Here is an 11,188-nt window from a genome sequence, read left to right as displayed (position 1 = left end):
ATCAGTGCAACTTGGATTCAACTATGGTTAAGAAAATTACGGTCAAAATAGTTTCATTGCAGGGAATGCATATAATCATAACATTCAATGTACATATGTGAAAAAGGAAGTGAAAAACTTGATATCAGTTATGGTGGGGAGGATACATGGGACAGGAAAAAATGATGGGAGAGTGATGAAGATACACTGGACATTTAAGTAGACATGTTAAATTGTAACCCTGATGCACAGATGTGTATATTTGAAGATTAAAAATAAAAAATATAAAGATTTCTCTGTTAATATTCTATTTGCCCTCCTCAGAATTTGGGGGAAGTAGTTTTCAGTACCCACTTTACTATTAGAGAAGACTAATCAGGAGTAATCAACCCTTAAAAATTAATATTTCAGTGTCTAGATCATTGTTTATATTTTTTCAGGGATTCTGTTTTGCTAAAAGCTGGAAACTGGGTTAAAAAAATTGATGTGAAGAGAGCTCTTATATCTGAAGATCTTAGCATAAATTAGCTCTGATTTTGGTAAGTTAAGTAATGAAGATATAGCTGTAAAAATATGATAGCTTTTAAAATTATTTCCTTTATGCTAAGACAGATAAACAAAATCATATTAAATAAAATGGTACCTTTACATAATATAAACAAGCTTTAAGGAAAACATCATCTATTTTGATGTGGAAAATAGAACATAGATCAGGATAGTTCATATTTGACTTGTTCAGTTATAGATATTTTCTTGTTTTGTTGGGTTTTTTTTGGGGGGGGGGGCGGTCATGGGCCTGAACTCTGGACCTGGGCACTGTCCCTCAACTCTTCAGCTCAAGGCTAGCGCTCTACTACTTGAGCCACAGTGCCACTTCCAGCTTTCTTTTTTCTGCTTAGTGGTTCTAAGGAATCGAACCCAAGGCCTCATGCATGCAAGGCAAGTGCTCTACCACTGAGCCACCTTCCCAGTCCTTATAGATATTTTCTAACACAGTTAAATTTCAATAGTTATAGAAACATTTTTAATGAAAATTAATATACTCATTTTTATTTGTCAAACATTTTCTGCTTTTAAGAATGTTTTTATTTCCTGGAATTCTTTTTTTTTGCTCAGTGGTGGGGCTTGAACTCTGGGCCTGGGCACTGTCCCTCAGCTATTCAGCTCAAGGCTAGCGCTCTACCGTTTGAGCCATAGCGCCACTTCTGGTTTTCTGGTGGTTTATTGGAGATAAGAGTTTCATGGCTTTTCTTGCCTGGACTGGCTTTGAACCATGATCCCCAGATCTCAGCCTCCTGAGTAACAAGGATTACAGATGTGAGCCACCAGCACCTGGCTCTTTCCTGGAATTTTTATCACTAGTGTTAAAATAGTATAAGAGATATAAAAAGAAAGAAATGATGAAAGAGCTGGTGGCTCATGCCTGTAATCCTAGCTACTCAGGAGGCTGAGATCTGAGGATCACAGTTTGACACCCAGCCCAAGCAGGAAAGTCTCTGAGACTCTTGTCTCCAATTAACCAGCAAAAAGCTGGAAGAGAAGCTGTGACTCAAGTGGTAGAGCACTAGCCTTGAGCAAAAAAGCTCAGGGATAGTGACTAGACCCTGAGTTCAAGCCCTAGGACAGAGAGAGAGAGAGAGAAAAGGAACATGTCCTCATATATGGCCTCATTTATGACCTTTTCTCTTTCTAGTTGGACTTGATATTCAGCAAAAGTTTACAGTCTTTTATTTAGGACCCAAGAGCTTTGGAAGTCAAGTAATTAAGCAGAAAAAATCAGAAGCAGATATTTCCCATTTTGAACATCCAGATAGGTCTGCTGTAACAGGAGCTTGTAAAGGTAAATATCTCTTTTAATTTCTATAATACCTATTTTGTATTAAAACATCAGTAAGGCCAGGGAGGAGTATTGCTGTAAATACTACTTCACTCAGGGATATTCTGAAATTAGATATTTAAGTATCATGCATTAATAGTATGTTGGTATATGGTAGGAAGTCTTTCTTATAGTTAATATTTCTCTATTTGAAATGGTATTTAGGTCAGAAAGTATTTGATTATTCTTTTATATGAATTTTCCCTTTTCTATGTCTACTTCATTCTAATAGCCATTATCAGGAAGAAAATATGTACAAAAACTTACAGATTTGATAAAGTAGACTAGAATGAAAATTAGTTTTCTTACTATGGGAATTTTTCGAAGATATACAGAAGGATATAATGAACTGTTAGATACTGATTAACCAATTTAAACAATGATCAATTCATGGATAAAGTTGTTTTATTCAAATCTCACTTGAATTTTCCCCATTCATCCTTTAAAGCAAATCTCAAGTATCATATCAATCCTTCTATTCACATTAGACAGTGAAGCAGTAAAAATTAATATATAATGAGGTATAACTATGCAGCTATTAGAAAATAACTTGATACAGATATATAATCACAATTATTATTAATTTTGGTATGAACATAATTGATACAACTAATTTGGAAGTAATCATAGTATTATAAAGCTTAGTAGTAGTATTTACAAAGCTTAACATACATATATTCTATGATAGAGCAATTCTTTTTCTAGGATTATACTTGGTAGAAGTATGCATATATGTTCACAAAAAGACATTTGTTTTAAAAAGTTAGTGTATATACATTTGCATATTAAAAATGGAAAAGGATTTGTCTAGATTTCAATGATATTCTTCCTTTAATTCTTTCATGAAAATTCACAGATCCCCAAAGATAGATAAATGAGTAGATCTTTAAAACATAACACTTCCCCATCAAAAAATTAGGCTATAGGGGCTGGGAAGGTGGCTCAGTGGTAGAGTACTTGCCTTGCATGCATGAGGCCCTGGGTTCGATTCCTCAGCGCCACATAAACAGAAAAAGCCGGAAGTGGTACTGTAGCTCAAGTGGTAGAGCACTAGCCTTGAACTGAAGAGCTGGGGGACAGCGTCCAGGCCCAGAGTTCAAGCCCCACAACTGACAAAAAAAAAAAGTAGGCTATAGTTATTTATACTACAAATTCTCAAATCTCCATTCTGGCCACAATTTCTTGGCTACAAAGTTATCAGGAAACTTCTTTTTTGCAATCCCAAATTGAAATTCCCAGAAGGGAGGAAATATCTCAGTTTAAGAAAGAATTTAGGGGACTGGAGGCATGACTCCGTTTGTAGAGCACTAACCAATGAGTGAAAACATCAGGCACTGAGTTCAAGTTCCAGTCTCAGACAAAAAACAAAAGAAAGAGAGAAGGGCAGAAGGGAGAGAGAGAGAGAGAGAGAGAGAGAGAGAGAGAGAGAGAGAGAGAGAGAGGAGAGCGAGGAGAGAGAAAGAAAGAAAAGAAAAGAAAGAGAAAGAAAGCAAGCAAGCATGAAATTTACATTGGGCATTTGTATCTCAAACCTGTTATCCAAGATACTTTGGAAGGCTGAGATCAGAATGATCTTGGTTCTAGGCCAGTACATGCAAAGAAAGCTTATGAGACATCATTTCAGCTGAAGAAACATGCATCTGTGGCATGCATATGTCATTCATGCTAAATTTGGGCAAAAGGTGAGGCTCTACCTCAAAACATCCAGTGCAAAAAGGGATTGGAACCATGGTTCAGCAGTAGAATATTCTTAGCAAGTAGGAGGCCCTGAGTTCAAGCCAAGACAATTTGGGATTATTAGGGCTGCAGTAGGATAGTATAAACTCAAAACTGTCATGTCAGATAGTCCTCTTTTACCATATGCAGAGAGAATCAAAGGTGGATGGACTATGAAGGAAAGGGAAAAGGAAAGCAGAGGTACAGAGTGAAGCAGAGGTGAGAATGCCAGGGCTGAGGTCTAATGGCTTTCCACTTCCTACTTCTAAGCTACAGGAAAGCTTAGCTATATTAATGCTTTGGGGTTCTATGAGATATGTTCACATATTTTTCTGCCCAATATCAGCTCTTTGTTTAAAATAGCTTGAATTGTTTCTGTTACTGAAGCTGCTATGAAAGATTGGATGTCTGCTATACTTTGTACTTAGCATCAGTCTTTTATAAAGGCAGAGGTTCTCCCCATATTTAGCACAGCCCTGCAGAAAGCACACAGATGATGTATCCTATCAGACAGGTAATATTTTATACATACACGCATTTTTACATAAATACTTACACAGCTATTCTAAATCTGAAGAATTTATATATATCTGATTGTATAACTTAACACTTTGATGAAAATTCACAGATCTCCAAAGCTAGATAGATGAGAACTTTTAAACCTAACATATATAAACTCTCTGTCGAAGAGTTCAGTGATTTACCCTAAGATTGTGCCACAAAATTTGTGTTTTTTAACTAAACAATTTAAGTCATTTTGTTTTCATGCCATTAAATTACTGACACCACTGCTTCTTGACTTGTGAGTTTATATCTTGATAAACGCATCCAGTTGAAATGCATTTAATATACCAAACCTATTGAGCACCATAGTTTCACAACATAGCACCTACGAAGTCTAGTTGATTACTCACAAAATTGTGAGGCACTGGAGCCATGTCTCCCTGCCACTGCCAGTATTGCAAGAGAGCAGTGCGCACCACACAGCATTAACCTCATGAAAGATAAAAACTCAGACGTTTAAAGACTGGTTTCTATTGGATGCATGTCACTTTCCAGTCAGTGTAAAGTTGAGAATCATCAAGTTGGAGACTGTCTTGTATTTGGTTTAGATAGTATAGTTCAGTACAATTCTAGTTGAGATCATTAACAAATTTGCTTTACTTGAAGTACTTGGAACCAGCAGCTTTAAACCATCTAAATGTATGTGCATCTTAGATTATGATAATATGAAGTATGAGACATGATAAAAGTGTATTTAAGAATTCAGCTTTAGGAAGTGGCGCTGTAGCTCAAGTGGTAGAGCGCTAGCCCTGAACTGAAGAGTTCCCAGGCCCAGAGTTCAAGCCCTACGATGGACAACAACAACAACAAAAGAATTCAGCTTTAGTTGACTTCCAGGATGCTTATTTTATAATTATCGAAGTCTTACAGTTTGCATTTGTTAATAAGACAAATTCGATCATTCTCAGCATGTTGGGAGCAGGGTGGAGTGACGTGGAAGGACAGATACATTCTAAATACCATTTTCAGCAGAAACAAAAGTATACAGTTGTCATTTCTGACATACATGCCAACTCTATCTTAAAATTTTTGGAAACAGATTTCAGAATCAGATAATTAAAATTAAAATCAGATAATATAATAATATAATATAACAGTAAAATAATCAGATAATAAAATAATCCAGATCTGTTTTCACCAGTGGGAGAAACTGTGTGTATATAGTCACCATCTACCATCTTGTGGCAGTGTTTAAAAATGCATCTTTTCAGAAGTCTTAGACTAAGACAGAGGTAACTATGCAAAAAGGACATCTTAGGCTGGGAAGGTGGCTCAGTGGTAGAGCGCTTGCCTTGCGTGCATGAGGCTCTGGGTTCGATTCCTCAGTACCACGTAAGAAAAAAGAAAAAAAGCCAGAAGTGGCCCTGTGGCTCAAGTGGTAGAGTGGTAGCCTTGAGCTAAAGAGCTGAGGGACAGCACCCAGGCCCAGAGTTCAGGCCCCACAACCGGACCCAAAAAGAAAAGAAAAGAAAAGAAAAAGGACATCTTGCATGCATTTCCTTCTTATTCCCCAAATAATCTGTTTTCTAAACAAATTAAGTTAATCTCTAGGAAGAAAACCAAAGCAACTAGTATAATTAGAGAGACAGCATGATTGAAAGAGTAGTCTCTGGAATTACCCTACAAAAATTCAAATCTCCAGTTTACTACGTACTAATAGCATAGTTCAGAGCATGTACTTAACATCTGTATGATTTAGTTTTCTCACTGAAATTGAGGTATAATAAAAGTACCTCATAGGCAAACAACCAAAAATGGCCATATATTTGAAGACAGGATAATGCAAGAATGTAACAAATGTAATAGAAAACTGTAAGTAACTATATAGAAATTATTGTAAAGATTAAATTTCTACCATAAAATAGAACATGATACCATTTTTTTCAAAGTGTAAGAGCAAACACAGGAAAATAAAATCTGCAATCAGAAACAAACATTGGAACCTCTAGTTGAGTGTCCTCTTAATAAAAATAGAGTCTAAATGAAGGCAAAAAGCAACGAGAACAGAAAATTATAAGAGAAAAGAGTGGGAAATCAAAGAGCCTAATATCTGACTAACAAGTGTTCCAAAACAAATGAAAAAAAGTATTTTCTAGACCTAAAATGAGACATAAATCTGCACATCCAAAAGGCTCACTTAATGCTAAGCAGATTGAATGAAAGAAGATCTACAAACAAGGAATAATTGCAATGCTTCAGAATATCATGGGTAAAGGTAAAATCATAAATGTTTCCAGAGAACAAAAATCAAGGTTGTAGTAAGTTTTGTTTTATTAGCAACTCTGGATACTAGAAAAAAAATGGCTAAAATTCCAGGGAAGAATTACTTCCAACTATACCCAAGTTAAACTCTTAACTAAATGTTAAAGACTCTAATACATTCAAAGATTTAAAAAGTTTCACTCTCACACATCTGTTTTCAGTTAGTTGCTTCAGGATAAACCCCAGTAAAATGAGGTAGCTAATGAGGAAAGAAGTAAGGACAGAGCAATATAATGGAAATTTCAGGATGGATAGCTATAAGATATGTTCCCCAGATTGGGAACATAGAGTGCTTGCCTATCATGCTTGAAGCGCTAGGTTCAATTCCTCAGTACCATATAAGCAGAAAAAGCTGGAAGTGGCACTGTGGCTCAAATGGTAGAGTGCTAGCCTTAAGCAAAAGAAGTTCAGGGACAGTGCCCAGGCCCTGAGTTCAAGCCCAAGGACTGGCAAAAAAAAAAAAGAAAGAAAGAAAGAAAAAGATATGTTCCTATTGCATTAGGAGGAGGAGAGAGCTAGAGAAAGGAGGCATCCATGAGTTTGGGGGGGGGGGGTGGGGGCGGGGGAGACTCAAATGGATTGGGTGCTTTATTTATTTTTGTTGGTCGTGGGGCTTGAACTCAGGCATGGGTGCTATCCCTCAGCTCTTCAGTTCAAGGGGAGTGCTCTACTGCTTGAGCCACAGCGCCATTTCTGGTTTTCTAGTAGTTTATTGGCAATAAGAGTCTCAAAGACTTCCCTGCCTGGGTTGGCTTTGAACCGTGATCCTCAGATCTCAGCCTCCTGAGTAGCTAGGATTACAGGCATGAGCCACCAGCACTCAGCTTAGGGTATCTTTTTGTATTTATCTTTTTTTTTTTTAAATATTGAACTTCTGGGGCTGGGAAGGTGGCTCTGTGGTAGAGTGCTTGCCTTGCATGCATGAGGCCCTGGGTTCAATTCCCCAGCACCACTTAAGCAAAAGAAAAAAACCAGAAGTGGCGCTGTGGCTCAAGTGGTAGAGCGCTAGCCTTGAGCTGAAGAGCTGAGGGACAGCGCCCAGGCCCAGAGTTCAGCCCCCACAACCAGACCCCCCCAAAAAAAATATATAGATAGATAGATATAGATATAACTTCTAAGACACTTATATGGCTAAGCTAAAAGGAACACAATATACTGTTAAAGAAAAGGACTCCATTTGATTCTACATTAAAAATATTTTTGCCTTCCATATGTCTTCTAGCCATTTTGTCTAACTCTGCTTCTGCTGCTGTTGCTATAGACTGAGTTGCCATCATTTTCTTGCCTAGTCTTCTTACTCTTCTTAACTAGTTTTATTGCATCCAGTCTGTCCTTTCCCAAATCTCTTCATATTATAAACCATATAGTGACCTTTTTTAGTCTATAAATTTAATATATCTCTTTTCTGCTTAAAACAAAGGTCATTAGCAGGTCCTACAAGCACATGGTCACATGCCCAACCAATCCCTAAGCAGCAATATGGCATATGATACCTGGTCTTACCTCACATCTAAAGATTTGGCAGGAAGTACACAAGAGACACAAAGACAGATAAGGCAGTTAAATTCTTTAGATAGGCAAATTCTTTCACCCACAGCAAAGTGAGATCATATCCACTCATATCTTCAATCCCACAGGGTAACACTGAACTAGAGGGGCTAGGTTATAGAAGTGATGGGTTGCTTTGTTCTTTAAGATATGAACTCTATGCTGGAGCTAAGCAGTTTTACAGCATGCAGCTGTATCTGAAAGGGCAAAGTGGCAAGTCCCATGGCTTTCTGGAATCAGGGAAGCAGGTGAGCCACGGCTTCATTGCAGCCTCCCACTGGATAGGGAGCCTCCTGCTGGCCAAGGAGTCAGCTCCTTATATCCATCTTACCATGATCCAGTATCAAATGGTATCTTCCAGTTCCTCAGCCCTTCCTGAATGGCTGATGTATGGATGACATTTGAGCTACTTTGAAACTTGATAGACTTCAGAAAAACCTGGAAGAAGGTATTCTCAGATGGAACCAAAGATACAAAGGAAGGTGTGGGACAATTTGAAGAATGACAAGTGAGAGTGTTTTGATGGAAGTACAATTAATATGGGTGCTAGAAAGGGAGTCTGGAGTAAGATTGTTCAGGACCTTAAATATAGGATTCCTTTTCTTAGCAAGAGTAGTAGCTAATGTTGCTAAGTGGACAGATTAATCAAATTTTTGGAGGATTACTTATGCAACAATGTATATAATACATTGGAACATGGGAGTCTGGATTCAAACCAGTTAATGTCTCAATGAAAGGTAATATAATTACAAGTTGAGATCTACTTTTTTAATTGGTAAGTCATGGAACTCCTTACAAAGTATAATGTCCATCTGTCAATGGCCCCTTATTTGCCTTTGGGGAAAATATGGTTTGTGTGACATGCTACAGGAAATGAGCGGAGTGTCCTCTGCACAGCAGATCAAGTCAGAGTTAGAAGGAATTTATTATAGGATTTCATAATAAATTGGAGGAGACTGAAGAATGAAGGGAAAACAAGGGTCACGTCTTAAGTACTATCAGAAAGTAAGGTATCAGCCATTTTGTTAGTTTTTATATTGAAGATAGGTTGAAAAAAATAGTAGTCATTTCTGTTAGCCAGAAGAGGGGGATGTTTCATTATTTTTGTGGTTCATGAGCATTCTGTCTGGTTTCAGAAATCATTACTTGGTAGTCCTATCTCTGTCTTCTAGTATGGGTCACAGAGTAGTCTTATCTGAATACTGTTTATCATCTCAAAATGATTTATGTTTAGTTGAGACTACTGTGATTTATCTGTCAACATGCAAATGCCAGGGACTTTAAAAATCATCAGTACATGTGTTAATTTTTGTCATTGTGGCAAATACTTGAGAGAAACAGTTTAAAAGGAAGAGAGATTTGTTTGGACTCTCAGTTTCAGAAACGTCAGTCTGCATTTGGCTGGCTCTATTTTTGTCCTGTGGTGAGGCCGTATACCATGGCAGACCGACATGGGAGAAAAGTCACTCACCTCATGTCAGCCAGGGAGCAGGACAGGATTCCCTTCAAGGATTTCATAATTCCCTTCAAGTGCACTCTCTCAGTAATCTTCCTCCTCCAACCAGGCCTCACAACCCACCACCTCCCAATAGTGCCATACAGTTATGAATTCCTCAGTGGACTAGTATAGAGCCCTCATGATCCACTCACCTCTCAATGATTAGGTCCACCAACTAGGGACCAAGCCTTCAATACATGTGCTTTTGGAGAATTCTTCATATCTTAACTATAATAGTACCTGATAGCCTGACCTGCTCAGCCCAGAAAGAGTTATCTCTTGTCTCATATATTGAGCAACCTCTTGCATTTATCCTAAACAACTACATTGTCTTGGTGGTACATAGCTTGAAAAACATTAAACATTGGCACTAAAAATGAAGGGTAAAGGACTGAGAAAGGTAAAAGGTTTTCAAAACTCTCTGCCATCTTCAATATGCGCAGGTCACTTAAAAGTTACATTCCACAAAAATAAGCTGCTGTCTGTTTTTACAATCTGTGATTTTTCTACCCTTGAGCATTATGCCTTTATCATTGTGCTCCTTCTCATACCTAGATGTCAGTCTGTCCTTTAAGAACCAATTAAATATCTCCCCCAACTCAATGTTAGTTTTGACAGTAAGATCAAGAAAGGGTCTACTTAAACCAGGTGCTGGTGGTTCATGCCTATAATCCTAGCTACTCAGGAGTCTGAGATCTGAGGACCAGCCAGCCTGGGTAGCAAAGTCCATGAGACTCTTATCTCTAATTAAGCACCAGAAAAACTGAAAATGGAGCTGTGGCTCAAGTGGTAGAGTGCTAACTTTGAGGAAAAAAGCCAAAACCAAAAACCTCAGGGATAGTGCCCAGGACCTGAGTTCAAGGCCCAGTACCAGCATAAACCAAAACAGGTCCATTTAAAATACAGTAAATAAGCTGGGCACTGGTGGCTCACACCTGTAATCATAGGTACTCAGGAGGCTGAGATCTGAGGATCACGGTTCAAAGCCAGCCTGGGCAGGAAACTCCATGAGACTCTTTATGTCCAATAAAAAAGACACCAGAGGGCTGGGAAGTTGGCTCAGTGGTAGAGCACTTGCCTTGTATGCCTGAGGCCCTGGGTTCGATTCCTCAGCACCACATAAGCAAAAAGAAAAAAGCTGGAAGTGGCACTGTGGCTCAAGTGGTAGGGCACTAGCCTTGAGCTGAAGAGCTAAGGGACAGTGCTCAGGCCCAGAGCTCAGGCCCCACAACCGGACCAAAAAAAAAAAAAAAAGACACCAGAAAACCAGAGGTGGTGCTGTGGCTCAAGTGGAACACTTCCCTTGAGCTGAAGAGCTGAGGGACAGCACCCAGGTTCAGGGTTCAAGCCCCATGACCAGAAAAAAAAAAGTAAATAAAGGATAAATTGCATACCTGAATACATTTATTTTAAATTTGAGCAGTCAAAACTCGAATTTCCTTGAATTCACATAGCCAATTCTTTTTTTTTGTTTTGTTTTGTTTTTGGGTCCGGTTGTGGGGCCTGAACTCTGGGCCTGAGCACTGTCCCTCAGCTCTTCAGCTCAAGGCTAGCACTCTACCACTTGAGCCACAGTGCCACTTCTGACTTTTTTCTTTTTGCTGAGGAATCGAACCCAGGGCTTCAGACATGCAAAGCAAGCGCTCTACCACTGAGCCACCATCCCAGCCCACATAGCCAATTCTTATATCTCTAAAGCACTTATTTATAAGATTTATTGTGTCTATGTGTATACTATTTAACAG

Source organism: Dipodomys spectabilis, unplaced genomic scaffold (assembly GCF_019054845.1).
Source record: "Dipodomys spectabilis isolate Male_0828 unplaced genomic scaffold, ASM1905484v1 ptg000054l, whole genome shotgun sequence".
Taxonomy (NCBI): Eukaryota; Metazoa; Chordata; class Mammalia; order Rodentia; family Heteromyidae; genus Dipodomys; species Dipodomys spectabilis.
This window is presented reverse-complemented; position numbering follows the sequence as displayed.